Source organism: Bubalus kerabau, chromosome 5 (genome assembly GCF_029407905.1).
Source record: "Bubalus kerabau isolate K-KA32 ecotype Philippines breed swamp buffalo chromosome 5, PCC_UOA_SB_1v2, whole genome shotgun sequence".
Classification (NCBI taxonomy): domain Eukaryota; kingdom Metazoa; phylum Chordata; class Mammalia; order Artiodactyla; family Bovidae; genus Bubalus; species Bubalus kerabau.
The window spans coordinates 93,670,542-93,696,142 of NC_073628.1; the positions used below are offsets into that span (position 1 = coordinate 93,670,542).

The 25,601-nt window shown below is 41.2% G+C and overlaps 1 protein-coding gene and 1 long non-coding RNA gene across 7 annotated transcripts in view; one reads left to right on the forward strand and one right to left on the reverse strand.

Moving 5' to 3' along the window:
- Positions 1–4,568: 4,568 nt before the first annotated feature.
- On the reverse strand, positions 4,569–18,307 carry LOC129653016 (uncharacterized). The gene is made up of 3 exons (XR_008714897.1): positions 18,170–18,307; positions 10,163–10,356; positions 4,569–4,710 (listed from the first exon to the last, which is right to left on the reverse strand). It is a non-coding gene; the product is annotated as an uncharacterized LOC129653016 (long non-coding RNA).
- Positions 18,308–18,415: 108 nt separating this feature from the next.
- Positions 18,416–25,601, forward strand: part of PRRC2C (proline rich coiled-coil 2C) — a 96,397-nt gene continuing 89,211 nt past the window's right edge. For 3 of the 6 annotated variants that reach the window (XM_055582222.1, XM_055582223.1, XM_055582226.1), the window contains exon 1: positions 18,417–18,654. The gene's annotated coding sequence lies outside the window, so the exon portion shown is untranslated. Of the gene's footprint in view, positions 18,655–25,601 lie in introns of all 6 variants that reach the window. The other 3 variants (XM_055582225.1, XM_055582227.1, XM_055582224.1) reach the window with 2 other exon arrangements.

Here is a 25,601-nt window from a genome sequence, read left to right on the forward strand (position 1 = left end):
TTATTTTTTAAAAAAGAAAAACAGGAGAGAAGGGGGCAGGGAACAATCTTTAAAAGAATGACATAACAATGTGTGCATGTGTGCTAAGTCACTTCAGTCATATCAGACTCGCTGCAACCCTATGGGCTACAGCCCACCAGACTCCTCTGTCCATGGGATTCTCCAGGCAAGAATACTTAAGTGGGTTGCCATGCCCTCCTCCAGGGGATCTTCCCAACCCAGGGATCAAGGAATCTCCTGCGGTCCTGCATTGCAGGCAGATTCATTATCCCTGGACATGAAAAAAACTAGTTACAACCAACTAGGTCCAAAATGGCAGAAAATCTGACTTGCAATGGACCTTGAGCCTCATTATAAACTCATTATAATATTCAGTTCAGTCGCTCAGTCGTGTCCGACTCTTTGGGACCCCATGAATCACAGCACGCCAGGCCTCCCTGTCCATTACCAACTCCCAGAGCTTACTCAAACTCATGTCCATCGAGTCAGTGATGCCATACAGCCATCTCATCCTCTGTCGGCCCCTTCTCCTCTGGTCCTCAATCCCTCCCAGCATCAATCTTTTCCAATGAGTCAACTCTTTGCATGAGGTGGCCAAAGTATTGGAGTTTCAGCTTCAGCCCTTCCAATGAACACCCAGGACTGATCTCTTTTACGATGGACTGGTTGGATCTCCTTGCAGTCCAAGGGACTCTCAAGAGTCTTCTCCAACACCACAGTTCAAAAGCATCAATTCTTCGGTGCTCAGCTTTCTTCACAGTCCAACTCTCACATCCATACATGACCACTGGAAAAACACCATAGCCTTGACTAGACAGACCTTTGTTGGCAAAGTAATATCTCTGCTTTTTAATATGCTATCTAGGTTGCATTAGCATAAGTTAAGTGACACACCCACCATTGCCAAGACATTTCAAGTATAACAATCAGAGATCAAAAAACGGGTGATAAAAATAAAAGATGCATGGCAGCCCAATTCCTGGAAATCTCTGCCCCTTCCCCAAAACAGTTGGAATAATCCTCCCATCATTAATCTATGAAATTACCCAGTCCATAAAAACTAACAAAGCCATATTTCGAGATCTCTCACTTTCTGAGATGGCCCACTCTATAGAGTGTGTTTCTCTCTAAATAAATCAATTTCTTACCCATCACTTAGTCTCTCACTGAATTCTTTCTGCGATGAGACATCAATGAGCTTTATTAAGTCTTGAAACCAGGTGTGTGATCTCAGTTAAAAAACCATGGGTTCAGGCCCCAATTTGAATTTCATGGCTTCACAGTAATATTATCATACCCCTTAAAATTAACAATAAACCCTTAAAAGGCTAACATCTAGTTCAGGAGAAATTTAGCTGTATGGAAGTTTTCAAGAATGAATCAAGATTGCAAGTCTTTCAATAAGGCTTGATAAGCTTTCAATAAGGCTAAGAATTCAGAAGAGAAGTACTTCAAAACTAAAGACTGCAATCTCATTTTTTCTTGTGCTGCTCTGCAAATATAAATCTGGACACTTAGATTCCAAAAGAAGATAAAAATAGTCTATGAATCAAAACCATTAATCATATCCTGTTATTTTTAGTTATGTTTCTTCCTGATATTTTAACTCAAAATCAGTTTAATATGTTTAATCACACTTTTTTTTTTCCAGGGAAAAAATATTTTAGGTTGAGGTGGAAAATTCTGACCAAAAGATACATTGAAAGCTAAATCAGGGTGGTTGTCAGGGTCTGTATCCACGACCTTGGATGAAGTGTTACTTAGTCACTTGGAAAGTCTTGTATTAATAATCTGTCCTATGACTCAACTATCTGCCTCATAACACCCTCACAAAACACCCTCAAAAAATTCACACCTAGAAATGTAAAAACGTCACAAAAAAATTAATGGTAATTGGGTGGCAGGTCACATTACCTTCCATACTAAAAGCAGACACTAATAACAGAAATTTTGAGATAGCTTGTAAAAAAAAAATCTCTGAGTAAACTTCATAGTCAAAGTACCAGCGTTTTGCTTCTGTTGGAAGACCCCTCCATCCACAGAAGGTGCTCAAGAACACCTGCTGACTGGGTTTAACACTGGAACCAAACTTTTTTCGACATAGTAACTATTAAATTCCTGATTATGTAAAATGCAATGGATATGTGTTACTTCACATTCTGGAACTGAGTAGGAGAAAAGCTTTTTTCTCATATGTGTTTTGCTCTGCACTCAGCACTTTTACTGCTGTCCCCAATTTATACATTTATATTCAGGGTTCATGCTGAATCTGCATCTGTGTGAATGGAGACTGCAGCATCTCTACTTCAACCCCACTCCCAAATTCCAGGAAAGCCAGAGGACTGTCCACGGGGTAGGTGATAATGAGGGCATTTTCTGGACACTGATAGGAAGGCACTTGTCAACATTTTATTTTTGCACTAATTCTTCTGGATAGAAAGTCTACTCGGTAAGAACATCAGACCTCTCCAGACAATTCTGCTTCATCTTTTCCTGACCTAGAATTCACTAGACCTAAGTAGACTTTACATTATCGTGTATGCTTCTAATCACATACCAGCTTATATATAAACACATTCCATCAGCCCACATATCAGTTTGGAAGCACACCTTTACTCCCAACAGTAACATGAATAAAACAATAGCACTTGGCCTCTCGAAGCCGTAGTCTGAATTTTGCAGGAGGGATCATATGGGCAAAAAAATTTATATTCAGCTCAGTTCAGTCACTCAGTCATGTCCCACTCTTTGCGACCCCATGAATCGCAGCACTCCAGGCCTCCCTGTCCATCACCAACTCCCGGAGTTCACTCAAACTCATGTCCATCGAGTCGGTGATGCCATCCAGCCATCTCATCCTCTGTCGTCCCCTTCTCCTCCTGCTCCCAATCCCTTCCAGCATCAGGGTCTTTTCCAATGAGTCAACTCTTCACATGAGGTGGCCAAAGTATAGCATCAGTCTTTCCAATGAACACCCAGGACTGATACCCTTTAGGATGGACTGGTTGGAACTCCTTGCAGTCCAAGGGACTCTCAAGAGTCTTCTCCAACACCACAGTTCAAAAGCATCAATTCTTCAGTGCTCAGCTTTCTTCACAGTCCAAATCTCACATCCATACATGACTACTGGAAAAACCATAGCCTTGACTAGACGGACCATTGTTAGCAAAGTAATATCTCTGCTTTTTAATATGCTATCTAGGTTAGTCATAACTTTCCTTCCAAGGAGTAAGCATCTTTTAATTTCATGGCTGCAATCACCATCTGCAGTGATTTTGGAGCCCAAAAAAATAAAGTCTGACACTGTTTCCACTGTTTCCCTATCTATTTCCCATGAAGTGATGGAACCAGATGCCATGATCTTCGTTTTCTGATGTTGAGCTTTAAGCCAACTTTTTCACTCTCCTCTTTTACTTTCATCAAGAGGCTCTTTAGTTCTTCTTCACTTTCTGCCATAAGGGTGGTGTCATCTGCATATCTGAGGTTATTGATATTTCTCCCAGCAATCTTGACTCCAGCTTGTGCTTCATCCACCCCAGCGTTTCTCATGATGTACTCTGCATATAAGTTAAATAAGCAGGGTGACAGTATACACCCTTGACGTACTCCTTTTCCTATTTGGAACCAGTCTGTTGTTCCATGTCCAGTTCTAACTGTTGCTTCCTGACCTGCATACAGATTTCTCAAGAAGCAGGTCAGGTGGTCTGGTATTCCCATCTCTTTCAGAATTTTCCACAGTTTATTGTGATCCACACAGTCAAAGGCTTTGGCATAGTCAATAAAACAGAAATAGATGTTTTTCTGGAACTCTCTTGCTTTTTCGATGATCCAGCAAATGTTGGCAATTTGATCTCTGGTTCCATTTATATTACCTAGAGCCAAAATCAAACCAACCAACCAACAAAAACTGATGTGGCCTGGGCTTCCCTGGTGGTCCAGTGGTTAAGAGTCAAGCTCTGGTTTGGGGAGATCTCACATGCTGCGGAGCAACTAAGCCCGTGTGCCATAACTACTGAGCCTGTGCTCTAGAGTCCGGGAGCTGCAACTACTGAAGCCCATGAACTCTAGAGCCTGTGCTCTGCAATAAGAGAAACCACCACAATAAAGACTAGTCCCTGCTCACTGCAACTAGAAAAAGCCTGCACACAGCAACGAAGGTCTAGCACAGCCAAAAACAACTAACTGAATAAATGTTTTTTAAAAAGCTGATATGGCTTGACTAAGATTTTCTTATTAGCTATGGTCCTTTCTCAGTCATCCTTGTGAACAGGAATAATGCCTTCAGTATAGTTGCTTTCTTAGAACACTACATCAGAATCATAGAAAGAAATTTTTAAAACCATGAATCCCCAGGAACCCCCAGCCCTTTATCACAAATCCCAAAGTGTGAGACTCAAGAATCTGTGATCTTAAGTTCCTCAGATGCTTTTTCTATGGCCAGCACCAAGAGTGTGTGAAAATCACTGCCCAGAATACCTAGAACATCACTCTATATACAGTTACTTTATATAAATTTTTTTAATATTTATTTATTTAGCTATGCTGGGTCTTACTTGTGGCATGTGGTATCTAGTTCCCTGATCAGGAATCAAACCCAGGTCCCAGGTGCCCTGCATTGGGAGGCTGGAGTCTTAGCTGGACAGGCAGGTGGGGACCACATCAAGCCTTCAGGTAAAGATGTTTATCTTTGTACAAAGGCAACTGAAGTACCTAAAGGAATTTAAGACAAGAAGAGACTTATTGAGATTCAAATTTTAAAAGACAACCCCAAGGGAGGGTGGAGAGAATTTCTGTTTCATTTTATCAGATCAGATCAGATCAGTCACTCAGTCATGTCCGACTCTTTACGACCCCGTGAATCGCAGCACGCCAGGCCTCCCTGTCCATCACCAACTCCCGGAGTTCACTCAGACTCACGTCCATCGAGTCGGTGATGCCATCCAGCCATCTCATCCTCTGTCGTCCCCTTCTCCTCTTGCCCCCAATCCCTCCCAGCATCAGAGTCTTTTCCAATGAGTCAACTCTTCGCATGAGGTGGCCAAAGTACTGGAGTTTCAGCTTTAGCATCATTCCTTCCAAAGAAATCCCAGGGCTGACCTCCTTCAGAAGGGACTGGTGGCTCAGACAGTAAAGCGTCTGCCTACAATGCCGGAGACCTGGTTTCGATCCCTGGGTCGGGAAGATCCTCTGGAGAAGGAAATGGCAACTCACTCCAGTACTCTTGCCTGGAAAACCCCATGGACGGAAGAGCCTGGTAGGCTACAGTCCGTGGGGTCGCAAAGAGTTGGACACGACTGAGCGACTTCACCTTCACTATATATATATATATACACACACACATATATATGGGCAAATTGCCAACATCCGATGGATGATCGAAAAAGCAAGAGAGTTCCAGAAAAACATCTATTTCTGCTTTATTGACTATGCCAAAGCCTTTGACTGTGTGGATCACAATAAACTGTGGAAAATTCTGAAAGAGATGGGAATACCAGACCACCTGACCTGCCTCTTGAGAAACCTGTATGCAGGTCAGGAAGCAACAGTTAGAACTGGACATGGAACAACAGACTGGTTCCAAATAGGAAAAGGAGTACATCAGGCTGTAGATTGTCACCCTGTTTATTTAACTTATATGCAGAGTACATCATGAGAAACGCTGGGCTGGATGAAGCACAAGCTGGAATCAAGATTTCCAGGAGAAATATCAATAACCTCAGATATGCAGATGACACCACCCTTATGGCAAAAAGTGAAGAAGAACTAAAGAGCCTCTTGATGAAAGTGAAAGGAGAGTGAAAAAGTTGGCTTAAAGCTCAACATTCAGAAAACGAAGATCATGGCATTCGGTCCCATGACTTCATGGCAGAGAGATGGGGAAACAGTGCAAACAGTGTCAGACTTTATTTTTCTGGGCTCCAAAATCACTGTGGATGGCAACTGCAGCAATGAAATCAAAAGACGCTTACTCCTTGGAAGGAAAGTTATGACCAACCTAGACAGCATATTAAAAAGCAGAGACATTACTTTGCCAACAAAGGTCTGTCTAGTCAAGGCTATGGTTTTTCCAGTAGTCATGTATGTATGTGAGAGTTGAAGAAAGTTAAAGAAAGCTGAGTGCTAAAAAATTGATGCTTTTGAACTGTGGTGTTGGAGAAGACTCTTGAGAGTCCCTTTGACTGCAAGGAGGTCCAACCAGTCCATCCTAAAGGAAATCAGTCCTGGATGTTCATTGGAAGGACTGATGTTGAAGCTGAAACTCTAATACTTTGGCCACCTGATGCAAAGAGCTGACTCATTGGAAAAGACCGTGATGCTGGGAAAGATTGAGGGCAGGAAGAGAAGGGGACAACAAAGGATGAGATGGTTGGATGCCATCACCGACTCAATGGACATAGGTTTGGGTGGACTCTGGGAGTTGGTGATGGACAGGGAGGCCTGGCATGCTGCAGTTCATGGGGTTGCAAAGAGTCGGACACGACTGAGCGACTGATCTGAACTGAACTGATAGGCTTCCCTGGTGGCTTAGTGGTAAAGAATCTTCCTGCCAATGCAGGAGACTCAGATTCTATCCCTGGTCCAGGAAGATTCCCCTGGAGAAGGAAATGACAACCCACTCAAGTATTCTTGCCTGAGAAGTCCCATGGACAGAGGAGGCTGTCAGGTGGGCTACAGTCTGTGGGGTCACAAAGAGTGAGACAAGACTTAGCAACTGAACAACTATATATGCATGTGTGTGTGTAATAATTTCCAATTAGTCTGCACGTGCAGCTTTAGTAATTTCAGTGATGAGTGTGTTACCTTGATTGTGGTAATAGTTTCACAGGTATAAGTCAAATTTTATCAACTTTTACACTTTAAATATATGCAGTATGTGCATGCGTGCTAAGTCACTTCAGCCATATCCGACTCTTTGTGACCCTATGGACTGTAGCTTGCCAGCCTCCTCTGTCCATGGGATTCTCCAGGAAAGAATACTGGAGTGGGTTGCCATGACCTTCTCCAGGGGATCTTCCCTACCCAGGGATTGAATCCATGTCTCTTATGTCTCCTGCACTGACATGTGTGTTCTTTACTGCTGGCACCACCTGGGAAGCATATGAAGTATATTTTATGTCAAATATACCTTTCGCTTTGACCCAGCTTTCTGGAGCTATTAGTAATTGCTCTCCGCTCTTCCCAGTAGCATATTGGACACCTTCTGACCTGGGGGGTTCATCTTCCAGTGTCATGATCTTTTTGCCCTTTCATACTGTTCATGGGGTTCTCATGGCAAGAATACTGGAGTGGGTTGCCATGAACTTCAGCAGACCATGTTTTATCAGAACTCTCCTCTATGGTCCATCCGTTTTGGGTAGCCCTGCACATAGCTTTATTGAGTTACGCAAGCTCCTTCGCCATGACAAGGTTGTGATCAATGAAAGGGATTAAACATAATAAATTATTTTCTTAAAAAATAAGCAATTTTTATCAAAGATAGGAAGACAAACTAGCAGTGGCCAAAATACTCTACTTAGATGACAGATGGTGAGGGCTTAGATTATTATGATGGCAGCAAATGGAATGGAGAAAAAAACTTGATGCTTCATTAGATATGGAGGGTATGAAGGATAAAGTCTGAAAGAGAAGAATCTGGGGATTTTCCAGATTACTAGTTTGAGCAAGCTAGGTAGATGGTGGTATTGCAAGTTAAGTTCCCTAGAGAAGAAACAAAAACTAGCATGCAGAACTTTAACTAGACTGCTCTTGGGATCAACACCAGTGAAAGGGGGGAGAAGAAAGCAGAATTAGACTGAGAATTAGCTAGCCCTTTGTGGAGCTCTGGAACAGAGATGGCCCTTCAAATAGCCCACAGAGGAGGTTGAAAGGCCAGACCTTTACACCATCACACCAATGGGACAAGAGGAAGGAGGAGCAGCCTTGGGCAAAGCAGCTCTCTTCAGATGAGGCAATGCCCAAACAGGACTCATATCTGCAGGCCACTGCCAGCCAGCCATCTCTCAGGAACCAGAAAAATAAGTCATTAATTTGGGCAGCATATATCAGGGTCCTCCACTGTTGGGGACTCTCTCACTGAGAGACATAGGACACTTAGTTCTTAGACTGATAACAACTTTACATATAATGAAGGCACAAACAGCACTCAAGGAGGATTCTATAAATAGTTTGATAACAAAGTCTAAATCTGATGGTTACAAAAGGGTTTTAGAAGCCTCACTTTCTGAAATCACACCACTGCAGGAAAAACTCTCCAATTTCTTAAGATGATAATGATGAAGTTTCTTTGGAAATAAAAATAATCTGAGGAGACTGACTCTATTTCTCTATTTCTCTCCATCCACACTGTAGGATTCAAACCCACCTCCCCACCCCAAGCCCTGACTACTCCTTTGATTATCATTCTAGCCTCCTAAAACAGTTGCTCCTATGCTCAGCCAACCTGTTCTCTATATTTCAAATACTAACCATTTATACTAACTACTAACCAGCAGCTAGCACAGAGCCTGGTGCATAGTACCTGCTCAATTAATACTTGTTGAAAGAAAAAAATGAGTAAGGAATAATATACATTATACTGTATTCAATGTGTAATGCCACGAAAATTCATGAATTTCACCTAGACTAGATAATATCCCAGTGTAAATTCATCCAAAGGCTCCTCTTGCCCCTGGGGTAGAATCTGACTCAGTTTATAAGGTTCTTGGCAGTATAGTCTCTGATCACCTCTGCAGTTTTGCTTTTTACTCCTACCTCTCCTCTTTCTCCTTAAGTCCTCAAGGAGTCCTCAAACATGCCATGTTCCCTTTGGTTTAGGGGGGTGTTTCCACATGATGTTTCCTCTGCCTGGACCATTCTTCACCCTTCTCTATATACAAGCCAACTGCCTCTCTTTCCCTAAACACTGTCCTACCACATATTGGCATACCTCCCCCATCACAGACACACACTCATTCTTAACATACATCCACATATGCAGCTAATTCCTATACAATGTTGCTGCTGCTGCTGCTGCTAAGTTGCTTCAGTCCTGTCTGACTCTGTGTGACCCCATAAACAGCAGCCCACCAGGCTCCTCCGTCCCTGGGATTCTCCAGGCAAGAACACTGGAGTGGGTTGCCATTTCCTTCTCCAATGCATGAAAGTGAAAAGTGAAAGGGAAGTCGCTCAGTCGTGTCAGACTCTTAGCAACCCCATGGTCCGCAGCCTACCAGGCTCCTCCGTCTGTTAGGATTCACCTTCCCTGACCAGTCCTCTCTGCAAATCTGGTTTAGGGGCCCATTCTTTCAGTTCACATGCTACCTTTTAATTCCCTCATCAGACCATTTATAACCATTAATTATAACTGCTTGTAATTTTTTTAACCTCACCCCACTTGATTATACTCTCCCTGAGAACAGGAGTTTAGACTGCTTTATTCATTTTTATCTCCTTTGTGGCTGGCACAGTGCCTAGAATATCATGCATGCTCAGTCGTGTCCAACTCTTTTTGACCCCATGGACTGTAGCCCGTCAGGCTCCTCTGTCCATGGGATTTCCCAGGCAAGAATACTGGAGTGGGTTCCCATTTCCTTCTCCAGAGGATCTTCCCAACTCAGTGATCAAACCTGAATCTCCTGCATTGGCAAGCGGATTCTGTACCACTGCGCCACCTGTAAGTTCTTAATAAATATTTGTTGAAGGAAAAAGAAAGCATAACATATATTAAATGTTACATATTAAAATCAAAGTAAATAATACAGATTCATGATACACATCATGACATTTACAAATAGACAAATAGCAAATATGCCATTTGAGTAATGTATTAAGAATTCCCATTCCATTTATTTTCTGCTATCCACTTCAAAAAGGTGAATTCTCCCCATGACATGAGGTCATCTCATTGATCTCATGAAATTCTATGGAACACTTACTTGCAAGATTGATGTCAATTCTTTAAAGCAAAATTCCCTCTAGGCTGATTTAGGGAAACTTTCTTCTAATACAAGGTGACAATAATTAGCTATGATTTGTTAACAATCCACTTCATCTTAATAAGTCCTTAAACCCTCAACTATTACCAAGGGCTGGCTGGCCAGCCCAGAAGTCACATTGTTAGAGAACAGGCAACAAGTTGTTGCTCCTTGTTTTTTTTCCTCCACTGTACCTGGAAAAAACTTACCTTATGCAAATTTGAGTGAACAAAAAATAATAATGATAATCTTGAGCCCAAATTTTCTTTAATATTTTGATCTTAGATAAAGGCCAAGAAGCTTTCCTGGTGGTCCACTTCTACGGTACTCCCAGTGCACTTCCATCACAGGGGCACAGGTTCACTCCCTGGTCAGGGAACTAAGATCCTGCATGTTATGTAGCCTGGCCAAAAAAAAAAAAAGTCAAAATGTCAAGCAAGTAACTAGAACTTATATTTGCATGGTACCAAATAAGCATAAATACTTTCTCATTACCTCCTCATTTCATAACACTGGTAAAGCTAGATAATTAATTCATTGCTGAATTGTTGATTCAATTTGAATTTTAAGGAGAATGACTGTGGATTTCACTCTCTAAATCAATAAGCTGGTTACTTCAGTGTTTTTATTTGTATCAGACCAAATTACTGTTGATGTATTACTTAATGATTTTAAGCAACAGTATTTCTTGCTTTTGGTATAGACCTTTTAACAATGAATAATATTTGTTCATGCTTATTCTTTCTGTGCTTTTTAAATAATCACTTTAAATCACATCCTGTTGTTGAGTTGAGGGCGATTTCACTAGTAATGGTCATGTAGCATAATGCTCTACTGGTAAGAAAAGAGCCTAATCTAGTCAATAGCATCATCACTGTCCCTCCAGGTTAGACAACAAGTAATGAAGAGATACACTCCTTGAGTGAAGGGTCAGAGAAAGTATGCAAAGAGCCTTCCAGACAAGCTGGGATGACATCGCTTGAAGCTAGACCTAAGTTCAAATACCAACTCTAGCACCAATCAGCACTGTGAGCTCAAAGTAAGCCCCAGATCCTTTTGAGCACAGTTTTATCAACTGCATTGCAATCTGCCATGTAAAATGATATGTGTAAACTACCACATAATTGCACTCATCTCACACACTGGCAAAGTAATCCTCAGAATTCTCCAGGCCAGGCTTCAACAGTGTGTGAAGGTGAACTTCCAGATATTCAAGCTGGATTTAGAAAAGGCAGAGAAACCAGAGATCAAATTGCCAACATCCGTTGGATCATCAAAAAAGCAAAAGAGTTCCAGAAAAACATCTACTTCTGCTTTATTGACTATGTCAAAGTGTGGATCTCAACAAACTGTGGAAAATTCTTCAAGAGATGGGAATACCAGACCACCTGACCTGCCTCTTAGGAAATCTGTATGCAGGTCAAGAAGCAACAGAACTGGACATACAACAGACTGGTTCCAAATAGGAAAAGGAGTACATCAAGGCTGTATATTGTCACCCTGCTTATTTAACTTATATGCAGAGTACATCATGAGAAATGCTGGACTGAATGAAGCACAAGCTGGAATCAAGATTGCCAGAAGAAACATCAATAACCTCAGACATGCAGATGACACCACACTTATGGCAGAAAGTGAAGGAGAACTAAAGAGCCTCTTAATGAAAGTAAGAGGAGAGTGAAAAGGCTGGCTTAAAACTCAACATTCAGAAAACTAAGATCATGGCATTCGGTCCCATCACTTAATGGCAAATAGATGGGGAAACAATGGAAACAGTGACAGACTATTTTTGGGGGCTCCAAAATCATGTAGATGGTGACTGCAGCCATGAAATTAAAAGACACTTGCTCCCTGGAAGGAAAGTTACAACCAACCTAGACAGCATATTAAAAAGCAGAGACATCACTTTGCCAACAAAGGTCTGTCTAGTCAAAGCTATGTTTTTTCCAATAGTCATGTACGGATATGAGAGTTGGACTATAAAGAAAGCTATGCCGAAGAATTGATGCTTTTGAATGGTGGTGTTGGAGAAGACTTTTGAGAGTCCCTTGGACTGTAAGGAGATCCAACCAGTCGATCCTAAAGGAAATCAGTCCTGAATATTCATTGGAGGGACTGATGCTGAAGCTGAAACTCCAATACTTTGGCCACCTTATGCAAAGAACTGACTCACTGGAAAAAACCCTGATGCTGGGAAAGACTGAAGGCAGGAGAAGGGGACGACAGAAGATGAGATGATTGGATGGCATTATCTACTTAATGGACATGAGTCTGAGTAAACCTCAGGAGTTGATGATGGATAGGGAAATCTGGCATGCTGCAGTCCATGGGGTCGCAAAGAGTCGGACATGACTGACTGAACAGAACTATATTAAAAAGATTCAGAATAGTGCTGGCCCCCATTAAGCATGTGATATTTTTTTTAAGTTTTTATTGAATTTGTTACAATATTGCTTGTATTTTATGTTTTGCTTTTTGGTCACGAGGCATGTGGGATCCTGACTAAGGATTAAACCTGGACGCCCTGCATTGGAAGATGAAGTCTTAACTACTGGACCACCAGGGAAGTCCCAGCATGTAATAATTTGCAGCTATACCAGGGTTATATGCAGTAGTTAATGCAGCACCAACAGCCAAGTGAGAAACACAGCACTGATGTGTTCAGTTGCTGCCAGGGGCTCCTCAGGCCAAACTTCTTGGTTTTCTGCAACCTGGCTAACTCCTCAAGATTAAAAGAACCTTCTCTGTTTATCAGACAAGGCTCCCTTCCTCTTGTGTGCATACACGCTAAGTCGCTTAAGTCACGTTCGACTTTTTGAGACCCAGTGGGCTGTAGCCCGCCAGGCTCCTCTGTCCATGGGATTCTCCAGGCAAGAATACTAGAGTGGATTGCCATGCCCCCCTCCAGGGGATCTTCCAGACCCAGGGATCAAACCCGTGTCTCTTATGTCTTGGCAGGTGAGTTAGTGGTCTCCAGAAAGGGCATCTTCTCAGCAGATCATAGAGATCAGAAGGAGACCTTAATGCGGAAGAACTTTAGAACTAAGATCTATGTCTCTGTTTCATTGTGGCCAGCATAGGGTAACTAACTGCCCCATCCTGCCCTGGACTGTTTCCTGGATCATGGGATCTTCAGTACTAACACCATGACAGTCTCATGCAAACTGAGATGACTCATCATCCTAGCATTTTCCAAGACTGGGCAGGTGGCCTGATAATATGTTGCCTAACAAGTAAGTGGTGGGATGGTTAGATAGCATCACTGACTAAATGAACATGAATTTGAGCAAACTCCAGGCGATAGTGGAGGACAGAGAAGCCTGGCATCCATGAGGTTGCAAAGAGTCAGACACGACTTAAGTGATCGAACAACAACAATAAATTGTATTAATACTATAATGATTAAGACTTTCCAATTAAAACTCTCATGTAGGTAATAATGAACATTGAAATGAAGAATTTTATTTCATTGCAATTTACCCAGGCTGTTGAAAACTTTGAGAAGCTTTTTCTCATTCTCTTTGAATCACTATTTCTCTTTTCTTTATAAAGTTAACAATGGTCCAATCCTTCGAGTATTGTGCTTACTATTAATTCCCATTTGAAGCAATTAACTCACTGATACTCTTAGCAACACAAAGAACTATTTCTGAAATAACTTTAATTAACCCCAGCAGAAATAAGAATGGAGAATACAAAGAAACAGAATCTGAACTAGGGATGAAATTTTGTACCACATGAAATTCTCTTCTTTCATAGAAGCCTGCTGCTACTGCTGCTAAGTCGCTTCAGTTGTGTCCGACTCTGTGCGACCCCACAGACGGCAGCCCACCAGGCTTCACGGACCTTGGGATTCTCCAGGCAAGAACACTGGAGTGGGCTGCCATTTCCTTCTCCAATGCAAGAAAGTGAAAAGTCAAAGTGAAAGTGAAAACTGAAAATGAAGTCACTCAGTCATATCCAACTCTTAGCGACCCTATGGACTGCAGCCTACCAAGCTCCTCTGCCCATGGGATTTTCTGGGTAAGAGTACTGGAGTGGGGTGCCATTGCCTTCTCCGCCATAGAAGCCTAAAGGTTATTCAAAATATCTAGTTCTAGTGCTAACAAAGAAATGTACTATCATGAAACAATGCCATTTGCAGGAACTGTGGATGGAATTAGAGATTATCATACCAAGAGAAATAAGTCAGAGAAAGAGAAATATCATATGATATCACTTATATGTGGAATCTAAAAAAAAGATGCAAATTAACTCATTTTCAAAGCAGAAACAGACTTAAGACAAAACAAACATTATTACCACAGTGGAAGGGGTGGTGGAGGGATAAATTTGGAGTTTGGGATTAACAGATACATACTACTTTATATAAAATAGATAAAGGAACTATATCTTGTAATGGAACTATATCTTACAATGGAAAAGAATCTGAGAACACAGATGCATATGTGTATATATATATATATATATATATGTCAATTAAAAAAGAGAAATGTATTATCAATCTTACTTCTTTTCATTACTATGTGGCAATAAATGATTTGAATTCGTGGCTTCTTTTACACATTTTACATACAATCTGTTGGGCAACAAAAAAGTTTAAAGTGACTTATACTTTCAGAAATGCTACAGGTAGCAACAAAAGTTACAATTTTAGACATAATAACTGAGTACTGTATTTATGTTTATCAGCAACATTTCAAGTTTCTCTTTCTGGCCTAAAATATTTAGAAATCACCTTTTCTGTATTTTCAATTACCACCTGCCTAGCTTCTTTGCAATCATTTCTACTTTGCATTCCCTAGCTCTCTCCCTTTCCTTTTGGCCTCTGGATCCTTGCCCTATAACATTACTCACTTCCTGACTTCGGTGAGTAACTTCCAACCTGAGGCAAAACTGTAAACCAGTAAGTCTCTTTCCTCCATCTCCTTCCTCTTCCCCTTTCTTCTCCATGATACTCTCAGTTCATTAATGACATTATACCCTCTTGACTTAAATCCACTGCTCCAAGAACTTAGTTTCTCTTCTCAGCTAAGAAAATTCCGGGGGGTAGACAGTAAATCCCAATTATTCAAATTTCTTTGACACACAACTTGCAATGAATGAACAATGCTTTTATCCAAAATGTACCTTTTATTCCATTATTTTAAAAAAGGGTCTGCTAAGCAAATTAATAATAGTCTGATAAATAATGAAAATCTTTAAAGTAATATTCCATTATTTTATACATAATGGAATATTTTTATATAACATACAATATATTTAGTATATAACTTCTTAGAAGTTCACAGAAGTAATTTTTCAAAGCACTGGCAATACATTTTCTTTATTGGCAAAATTACAATATCTGTTGAGGTTTATAAAATGAGCTTACAATTTCATTCAGTATTTGGGAATTATGGTTTTCATTACATCAGGCTCATACTATTTCACAATTTACTCAATATGATTTGCTGGACTATTGGTGAAAGGAAACTAAAATTGTCAGGTGCACACAAACATTTAAGAAACACCGTTACTAATGAAACATGAAACCTTCATTGGTTCTTTTTCATCACATACCTAATAAATTTTCAGTATCTACAGGTTTACAGATTCAATTCCAATGAGAAGGGTAGAAACTCAATGAAACCACTAGCTAATAAGGCTCGACAATCACAAACAAAGTAGGTCATATTGTTTGGAGAATCAATTTGTTTTCAGTAAAAAAAAAAAAAACTAGACTGTCCTTATTTCATATATCAACTGGCAATTTGCTAATGTTATCTTAAGGTTTAAAAAGCACAACAGGAAATTAAGCTCATGTTTTCATTCAAACTGTCATGAAAACATATTTGTTACCAATGACAAATTTATCTACAACAAAAGGGTGTTAGGGGAGATTTGCAAATAATCCAAAACACAATAAAACTTTTTAAAGAGTACTATTTGGCTTTGGACATTGTACCAATACCTAGTGATGGCAGTCAGATTTTTCCCAAGATATTTGAAATAGGGATGATAAGACCACTTCCTGAAAGTTAAACTTTAAGATTATATACAGTGGATACGAGCAGAAGTAGGCAAAGTCACCTTTAAAATGCAAACTTGCCTGACTTGATTGTGACTTGATTTTTATTGAAGAATATTGCTAAAAGGTTTGGGTAGCCATGGAAACAGAGAAAAGAGCATACAGAGGCAACTGAGGGCCAGTGTCCATCCAAATGCTGTCAAGAGAGAAGACGCCCAAATCAACAGAGCAGCAAGATGTCCCTACTGTACTGGAGATCAATATATAAAGCTCCAACTATTGGAAACTGAGTATTTCTATCTTTGGGATGAAATTGTCCTATCATGGAGATAGATGAATCAAGAACAGTCTATACACACAACTCAGTTTGTTCTGAATTTGTGCTCATCAAGCAACCTTCTGATAATGTCTTTGGTTTCCTAAGTAAGTTTGTCTACATAGAAAACGCACTGGCTTTCCATCCTGAGTATTCAGGTATACAAATTACAGCTCTTGGAAATTAATAACTATTCTGGTTGCACATGCTAGTCTTGTGACCTTGGTTAAGGTAAGTTAATCTGATTGCTGGAGCTGTTCCATGTTGCTAATGAAAGACACTTCTGTTCTAACATACTCCAGACAACATTCTGGAGTATTCTGGAAAATTCACCAAAGTAATGCTTCCTGTCTGCTTGAGGGCGGCCAGCAGGCCTTTCCCTGGCACTTCCATTTCAGTCAAGCACTTCCATTTCAAAAGATCATTGATATCAATGGTGTGGGGGCTGAATGCCTGTGATTTACCTCTCTTTATTATTTTATTTGTTCCAACACTTCTACAGTGACAATTTCATAATCATAATGGTGTAGAAGACAGCTAACCTGTTTGAGCTTTATTTAAAGCCTAAAAAAATGCAATCTTTTTAAATCTGAAACACAATACTATATAGTTACACATGCATGCACACTGCTGCTAGGCTGCTAAGTAGCTTCAGTCGTGTCCGACTCTGTGCGACCCCATAGACAGCAGCCCACCAGGCTCCCCCATCCCTGGGATTCTCCAGGCAAGCACACTGGAGTGGGTTGCCATTTCCTTCTCCAATGCATGAAAGTGAAAAGTGAAAGTGAAGTCGCTTCAGTCGTGTCCCACTCTGTGCGACCCAGTAGATGGCAGCCCCCCCAGGCTCCTCCGTCCATGGGATTTTCTAGGCAAGAGTACTGGAGTGGGGTGCCAATATATACACTGTACATATGTACGCACACATTTATCATTTGTTTCTCATAACAACTTTATGAGTCATGAATTTTTTTCATTACACATTAAAACTCTTTCTGGGACTTCTGCTGTGGTTCAGAGGTTAAGACTATGCTTTCCAACGTAGGGGTAAAGGGTTCAATCCCTGGTGGGAAAACCAAGGTCCCACACGCCCGTGGGTGCAGCCAAAAATTTTAAAACAAAACAAAACAAAAAACCATTTTTCTGACTGTAAAATCTGGGTATTATAGAAAGGTGAACATAACATTTTTTTAAAAATCTGATGGCTTTAAACACTATTAATGTGTTTGCCTTTACAAATAGTTCAAAATACATTTTAAAGTTTTTTCCTATAAATACGCATATGCTAATGCTATGCTAAGCCGCTTCAGTCGGGTCCTACTCTATGCGACCCCATAGACGGTAGCCCACCAGGCTCCCCGGTCCCTGGGATTCTCCAGGGAAGAACACTGGAGTGGGTTGCCATTTCCTTCTCCAATGCATAAAAGTGAAAAGTGAAAGTGAAGTCGCTCAGTCGTGTCCGACTCCTAGCGACCCCATGGACTGCAGCCTACCAGGCTCCTCCGTCCATGGGATTTTCCAGGCAAGAGTACTGGAGTGGGGTGCCATTGCCTTCTCCAAAATATGCATATATGTGTTTTTTTAATATGTGTGTTTTTATAAAACATATTTACGGCATAAGCATATTATGGCTTAAGCACTTCCCTTATCTTTAGACATTACTCAGAATTTAACAGCTTTCAAATATTCCATAATATATCATAATGCATTTATCTCTATATCTTTAACAACACACAAGTTTTGGTGTTATAAGTACTGAGTGTTGTGTTTGCACCTTTCTAGAAAATACCAACATATTGCCAAATATCAAGGTTAAATTTTATGCATAGCTTAATTTTAATTAAACTGTCAAACTGTTGTTTGAACCAAGTCACACAACTATCCAACACCTACCAAGAGTGCTCACTTCTCTAAAGCATAACAACCTGTAATTGAGGTCTCTCGAAGAGTTTTTGGAGAGATCTCAGACAAAATCTTTGCCCTGCAGCGCGAGCTCTAATTTTTGGAACTCCCTCCGTCCAGCAAGAGGCGCCGTAGCCTTCCGCCGGGGTTGGGCCGCCACGGAGTCCTCACGTGATCCGGCCGTCTCCGCGCCGTGGGGGCGGTCTTGCGGGGATTCGCCTTACGCACGCCGCCGCATGACGTCGTACGTAGGGGCTGGCTAGCCGCCATCTTGCTTCTTTTTCTCGCTCGCTATCTCTCTCTCGGGCGGCAGCGAAAGTGCTTTGGCGGTTTGTCCATCCTGTAGCTTAGGCTTTCCGGGTCCCGTGGTCCTTCCAGCCGCCCCCTACCCCTATTTCCCCTTTCCCTTTCCCCGTATCAGAACTCGGCGGAACCCCTCGAAGTGCGCAAACACACTCAGCTTGACACCCTGGCGGGTAAGGAAAGCGAGGGCGTAGGAGCTGCGATCAAAGCGGGCCCCATCGGGGAGGGCTGGCGTGGGGCGGCCTGGGGCATGGGAGCGCACCCCGACCCTGGTGCCCAGCGTCGGGGGAGCCGCGTCCAGTGGGGCCTTCGGGTCGGGCGTCCCCTTTTTTCTCGTTTACTGCCATCGTCTCTGCTTCTGGGGGAGCCTCGGCCTCCTGCTCGGGGAGCGGGAAACCGGAGTCGGATCCGCCCCATGTGGTCTGCAGCGGGAGTTCCGGACCGTCGGTCTCCTCCCACCCAGGCCTTAGCTCAGGCCCTGAAGGGGGATTACGCGTGTTGCCGGTTAAAGGAAGGGAGTTTTCCTTCCCGCAGGAGAGACGGGTGCGCGGTCTCTTTTCGTAGTGTGGGCACGCGTTCCCCAGACTGAAGGGCTCATGTAGGCCCTTTAATGCCTGCCTCTTCGCGTTCAGTGAGGGTGAAATTTGCAATGAGTCGTGTGCAGGAGAGACCGGGTTAAAGATCGGCTCGGTCAGGGGCTCTTGAGGGAATCAGCACCCTTCCTACTTCCGCTAGGGACATGCTGCCCCCACTCCAGAGGCGGGTTCAGATAGCCTTTTCTCCCCATAGGCCTCTCCATCCCCTAACCTGCAGGGTGAATCCCACCCTTCGGCTTCCTGGCTTTGAGATAGCGTTAGTATTGGTGTTACGGTAAAGGCCCCACTTTAGGACTTGAAGAAAAAGACATGGTGGGTGGGAGCGGGCAATAGGAATCCTGTTAAATTCTTCCTTTCCTCGAGGGGAATATGTCTAATTCCTTTAAAGGGATGTATATTTGTTTTGACCTGATCTGAGATTCCTTTGAGGTTTCTGACATGACTGATGTTTGCTGGCTTCTGAGGCTACCCGGATTTCCGCATTGACCGATCTTCAACCTAGGTCCATAGATTCATACCTCGCCAGGGTACTTAGAATCGTACAGTAGGCGGCTGTGCTGTAGGATTTTCGTTTGGATGCCCTCAGAAGAATCAGTATTCTTGATTGGAAGGCTTGATAGCTTACTGCTGCAGATAGAAATGATAGGATGATAACTTAAGCGCCCATCAAGTCCAGCTCCAACATTTGTTAAAAGTAGATATAACCGCCCCGGTTGGTAATTAAGATGCTGCTTTGACTGGAGCCATTTTTAGGTGTGTGCCATCAGATGCACTGCAGCATCTTTTCTGGCCCACTTCAGATGCATTGATCTCCTAAAAAGAGGAGGAATAGATGGAATTTGAGTTTCTAGCATATAGTCAACTAGTAATTCTCTCCTTTTCCGTAGTGGAATTTTCAGAATATAGACTTTTAATTTTACTTTTATATTTTGGTCGAGTGAGTTCTATATATGGTTGTTTTCCCACCTCCACTAGTTGACCTTTACTGAGCGCAGAAATATGCTCTTTACAGACATTGTCTTTGTTAATCTTACAAAAAGCCTTTGAGGGAGGTACTATCATCATCCCCATTTTACAGATGAGGAAATGAAATTTGAGAAATGAAAGTGGTTTGACCAAGGTCACAGGGCAGTTTTTGATGGTGCTGCATAGGTTCAAACCCAGATTGTCTAAACAGAAAGGGGATGCTTTGAGCTATCAAGCTGTCTCCCTGTTCTTTGTAATTTTGTAAACTATAGTAACTAAATAAGATACAGTATTATTAGCCTAGTTTTTGTTTTGCTTGAGTCAGTATAGAAACATTGTTGCATGTGAAGGTTAAAGTGTTGCAAGATGTAAAAAAATAGATTACAGGTATTCTGGGGATGGGGTAGCTAATTTTTGTACTTTCTATGATTTAAAGGCCAATTGAGTAACAGCTCTATGGTATAACATGAGTTTTAAATTCTGCTATCTGGCCTGTATTGATAAAATATTTTCTCATCTGTAAACTGGAGATGATAATAACTCCTTCAAAGAAGTCTTGCTATAGGATTATCATAGATAATGTATGTAAAGGGCTTATTGCTGTGCTTATACATACTAAGACGTCAACTAGCAGTGGAAGGAGAATGGCAGGATAATGGTAGAAGAAAACACTCTCAGCAGAGGGTAACCTGTATATTTTCAGAACAGGGTATACCTTCTTTGATAACCTAATAAATAGTGCCCCCCCCCCCTTTTTTTAAGATATTTTTAGACCTAAATATCTTTTTTACAAAACACTTGTGTGTTAGGTTTTGTTTCTTAACGATTTCTTCATGTTCTGGAGTCAGTACACCTGGTATCAATATATTGGGCGACTGAAAATACAGACGTTCTGGCTCATCCCAGTTCCTGTCTCTCCTCTACCCTTACCCCTCTGTCTTTACTGGTAATATATCTTTGAAGACTAAATTATGTCCTCCAAGACTATATTAAACCTCCAAGTGGTTTCCTCCCTCTGTCATCTCCCAAACACCACTTCAGTATGTAAGTCACTTGAGTAACTTGTGTTTCAGATTCTATTTATGCCGTATTTGTGTAAGGCAAGGATTGATCACTGATAAAATGTTAACACAAATTGGTATAGAATCCTGTTCTTACCATGAAGGAGATCCAAAAGTTGTGTCTGCTTGAGTTATGACTAATATACCTTCCATAAAGCAAAACTTGTCATTTTATGAACTGGCAAACCCCATGAAAACTTCTCAGTCTATGTTAACTGTTGTTTAGAAGTCTTGAGAATTGATATGTTAGTTTTGAGTCATAACATTTTAAACTTCTCATTAATGCCCTTGATGCATCAGTCAGTACATCTTTTGGGATAAAAGTGTTCTCTGGGGAGGCTAGCTTCAGTAAACTTTTTATTGTGTATCCACCACCACCACCACCCTCACCCCAGGCTAAATATAGTCTGACCTTTTTGCCAGTTATATTTCTAGTCATTATTTTGCTCTTGATTGACAGAATGCCTATCACATTTTGGGGCCTGTGTGTGAACATATTTGCTGGCAAATCAGAAGAAAGGCTGTTACTGAGTTTCAACAGTTGTCTGGTTGGCAGACAAAAACTTTTATGTGGTTAGTCTGTACCTAGAGTTGAACACAAGATAACAATGAAATTATTTCTGTCAGTATAATACACTGATCCATATGTGGTAGTGCTGGGTGTTCTACATTAAAGAAGAGTAGGACATCATCAGCATTTGTGGAGCACTTCAAAACGTTATTGGGTATTATTTATGTAACATTATCTAGTAGTATTCTATTTACTTGTCTGTTCTGATACTAGTCTGTTTTCCCTTACTAGACAGTTTCTGTGTTCTTATCACTTTGTACAATACTTGGCATATGCCTAGAGTTTATTATATGTTAATGAATGAGATTAGGAAACATAAAGATTAGACCCACAACTAAGGTTCAGCTGACAAATAGTGGGGCAAAAGAATACCCCATCATCCCTCGCCCTGCAGCTTTATTCACCTACTGGAATCAAATGCTTTCAGGTAGTTTGTGTTTCTGTACTGTACATTGTGAGATTTACTTGCATCAGATTATCCTTCCTAATTTTTAGATTTATTCAACAAACATTACAGTTCTTTTAATTTTGTAAGACACAGTGCATCAGAGGGAAATGGCTTTTGGTTCCTACTTCCAAGATGCTCACAGTCTTTAATATTAAAAGTTATTGTGTGATCTTTGGATTCATACTAGAAAATTAAAAATATACAGGCAGGCAATGAAAATTTGGGCAGAAAATTCATATATGGAAAACTGTCTACAGTATAGGTCAAGTGTCCAGTTGATTACAAGTAAAGGCATGATGGCCAGAAGAGACTTAACTGTAATTATTAATAGTCGGTGAGCACTTATCATGCCAGGCACTGAACTAAGAACACTTTGAGGATTCTCTCATTCCATACAATAAGCCTACAATGTGGATTATTTTATTAACATGACACAAGTAGAAAACTGGGATTTAAAGAGATTTAGTAATTTGTTCAAAGTTACTTAGCTAGTAAGTGAGATTTGAATCATTGACCCAGGGCCTCAGTGCTTAACTTGTATACTACATGAATTTCCCAGTGGCCATTGTTTCCCAAACTTTAGTCATTTACAGTTTTTGTTTTATCTTCAAACCGTCTGTCAACATTTTTCTTTAATTCAGCTTACCGTCTTTTAATTAAATGAATTTGAAACAAAAATTTACATGATTATTTGGTGTTAGAGTTTCCCCTCAAATGTGTTGAAGTAAACATGTAATTTTAAATATCCCCCTATGGACCACTTAAAATCATGTAATATACCATCAGTAGTCATTTGTATTCCACCCTTTGGAACAAAACTGCTGTAAGAAATGAATACTGCATAGAATCAGGCAGCAGTTAGCATTAATGAAGGCCAGAAGTGATGAAAGTCCAGAAATAGATTCATCAAACAGGAAATAGTAGCACTGCAGGAATAGAGATATAAATTAGAACCTTAACTACATACTTGGGTCAGCCATGACCAGGATAAACTGCAAGGTAGAATGGGTTTATTTAGACAGAGAAATGTAATAGGATGTCTAAGACAAATCTATGGCAAGAGAAGGAGAACACTGATGAGTAACTTGTCACTACAGAAATCAAAGTGGAAGAGAAAAGTCTGAAAATTAGGTTTTGTTAGAGCCAAATATAGCCAAGTTCAGAAAAATACGTGAAAAGTGGCTCTTAGGCTTTGGCTTGAGTGATTGGTGGTGGACCCTAACAGAATGTAGGTCAAGTAATGAGGTTGAAAGGTTAAGCATGGAGGAATTAGTAGTGAGACTTCTTAATTTTTAGGTAGGTTGAATATTCAAATAAGCTCTGGGCTAGGAGTTTTAAAACCTAGGGTTAGTCCTTTTGTCACTTTGTGCCAAAAGCTCTTAAACTTTTGGGGCAAGTGACTTGGCTTCTTCAAATTGTAGATAGACTGTATTCATCTGGAAAATAAAGATAATGCCTGTTTTCCCTATCTTAGTGGATTGTTACAAAGATCCCATTAAATGTGTTTCCTATGCTTTGAGAGTCCCTTGGACTGCAGGGAAATCCAACCAGTCCATTCTGAAGGAGATCAGCCCTGGGATTTCTTTGGAAGGAATGATGCTAAAGCTGAAACTCCAGTACTTTGGCCACCTCATGTGAAGAGTTGACTCATTGGAAAAGACTCTGATGCTGGGAGGGATTGGGGGCAGGAGGAGAAGGGGACAACAGAGGATGAGATGGCTAGATGGCATCACTGACTCGATGGACGTGAGTCTGAGTGAACTCCGGGAGTTGGTGATGGACAGGGAGGCCTGGCGTGCTGTGACTCATGGGGTCGCAAAGAGTCGGACACGACTGAGTGACTGAACTGAACTGATGCTTTTTGAATGTAATATTCTTTGACATTATATGAGTCTTCCCTGACGGCTTGGAAGATAAAGAATCTACCTGCAATGTTGGAGACCCAGGTTTGATCCAGGTTGGAAAGATTCCCTGGAGAAGGGAATGGCTACCCACTGCAGTATTCTTGCCTGGAGAATTGCATGGACAGAAGAGCTTGGTGGGCTAAAGTCCATGGGATCGCAGAGTCAGACACAACTGAGTGACTAACATGAGTCTTAACCACATTTAAAACAGAAAAACATGAAAAATAGAAATTGGAAGGCTTCCACTGAGGATATTCTCAATGAGACTGGAAGATCTCCTCATGGATGTGTATGTAGTTAGAGAATGGGTGTTTACAGAAGTTAAAATTGATCTTCATTCCTCGTTCTTTCCTAATTTATAATATGAAAGTGCAGGGCTGCTGTCTATGGTTGTACCAGTTGTGTACTGCACAGATGCCAGGCTGAGGGAGGTAGCAAGGGCTGAAATCCATCCATAATCTGCTTGCCGAGTCCTGTGCCCTTTATAGGCCTCCTAGGGGGAGTACTCTTGCCTGGAAAATCCCATGGACGGAGGAGCCTGGTGTACTGCAGTCCATGGGGTTGCTAGGAGTTGGACACGACTGAGCGACTTCACTTTCACTTTTCACTTTTATGCATTGGAGAAGGAAATGGCAACCCACTCGTGTTCTTGCCTGGAGAATCCCAGGGACGGGGGAGCCTGGTGGGCTGCCGTCTATGGAGTCGCTAAGAGTCGGACATGACTGACGTGACTTAGCAGCAGCAGTAGGGGAAGTTGTGCTTTCTCTTCTCCCTCCCAAGGCATCAACCCCCTCACCAAGAGGAATACCTGTTTCTTCCCAGAGGGTGTGTTTTCCTGTTTGCACAAAGGCCCTGGGAAAGCCAGTGCTCTGAAAGGCTCCTTAAGGAGAGATGTTAAGGATGCATTTAGGACGTCAGAAACAACTGGGAGACTGGAGAAATGGTCTCTAGGAACAGAAAGCCTAGAACTTACTACCAAGATGGGTTAAGTAGTTGCACAACAGCAAGTACAGAATTTCAGTTTATCTAGTATATTTTAAAGATGAGCACTGTAACGTATTAAACATTTCTAGTAATTTGGGAACAGTATATTAAAATATACATAGATTATCAGCTTTCAGAGAGGCCAGAGCATACATGAGTAAAACTATACTTACTACTTAATCTTTAAAAAAAAAACTAAATACTTTGGCAATATGATTATTGTTGCTTGACCTGTACTTTTAAGTAACTTAATGTTTGGTTTAAATTTTGTAGATCTTAACTGAAGAATATTACATGAAAAATTGCTTCTGAAATGAGACAGACAGAGGAATTTTGTTTCAAAAGCAGGGAAAGGATGTTATTGAAATCTTTTGACAGAGATATGGAAGGTTGGTTATATTGCTGTATAAGTGTTAAAATTTAGATTAAGAAAAACTGGATTTTTCAATGTACAGTTCTGTAAGTTTTGATAATGTGTAGTTACATGTAGCCACACAATACAGAATGTAGAAAGGTGAAATATCTCCCAGCTGTAGAATCAGTCTTCTGACATTTTGGAGACAAATTCTCTCTCTTGAAGAAAGAACTGT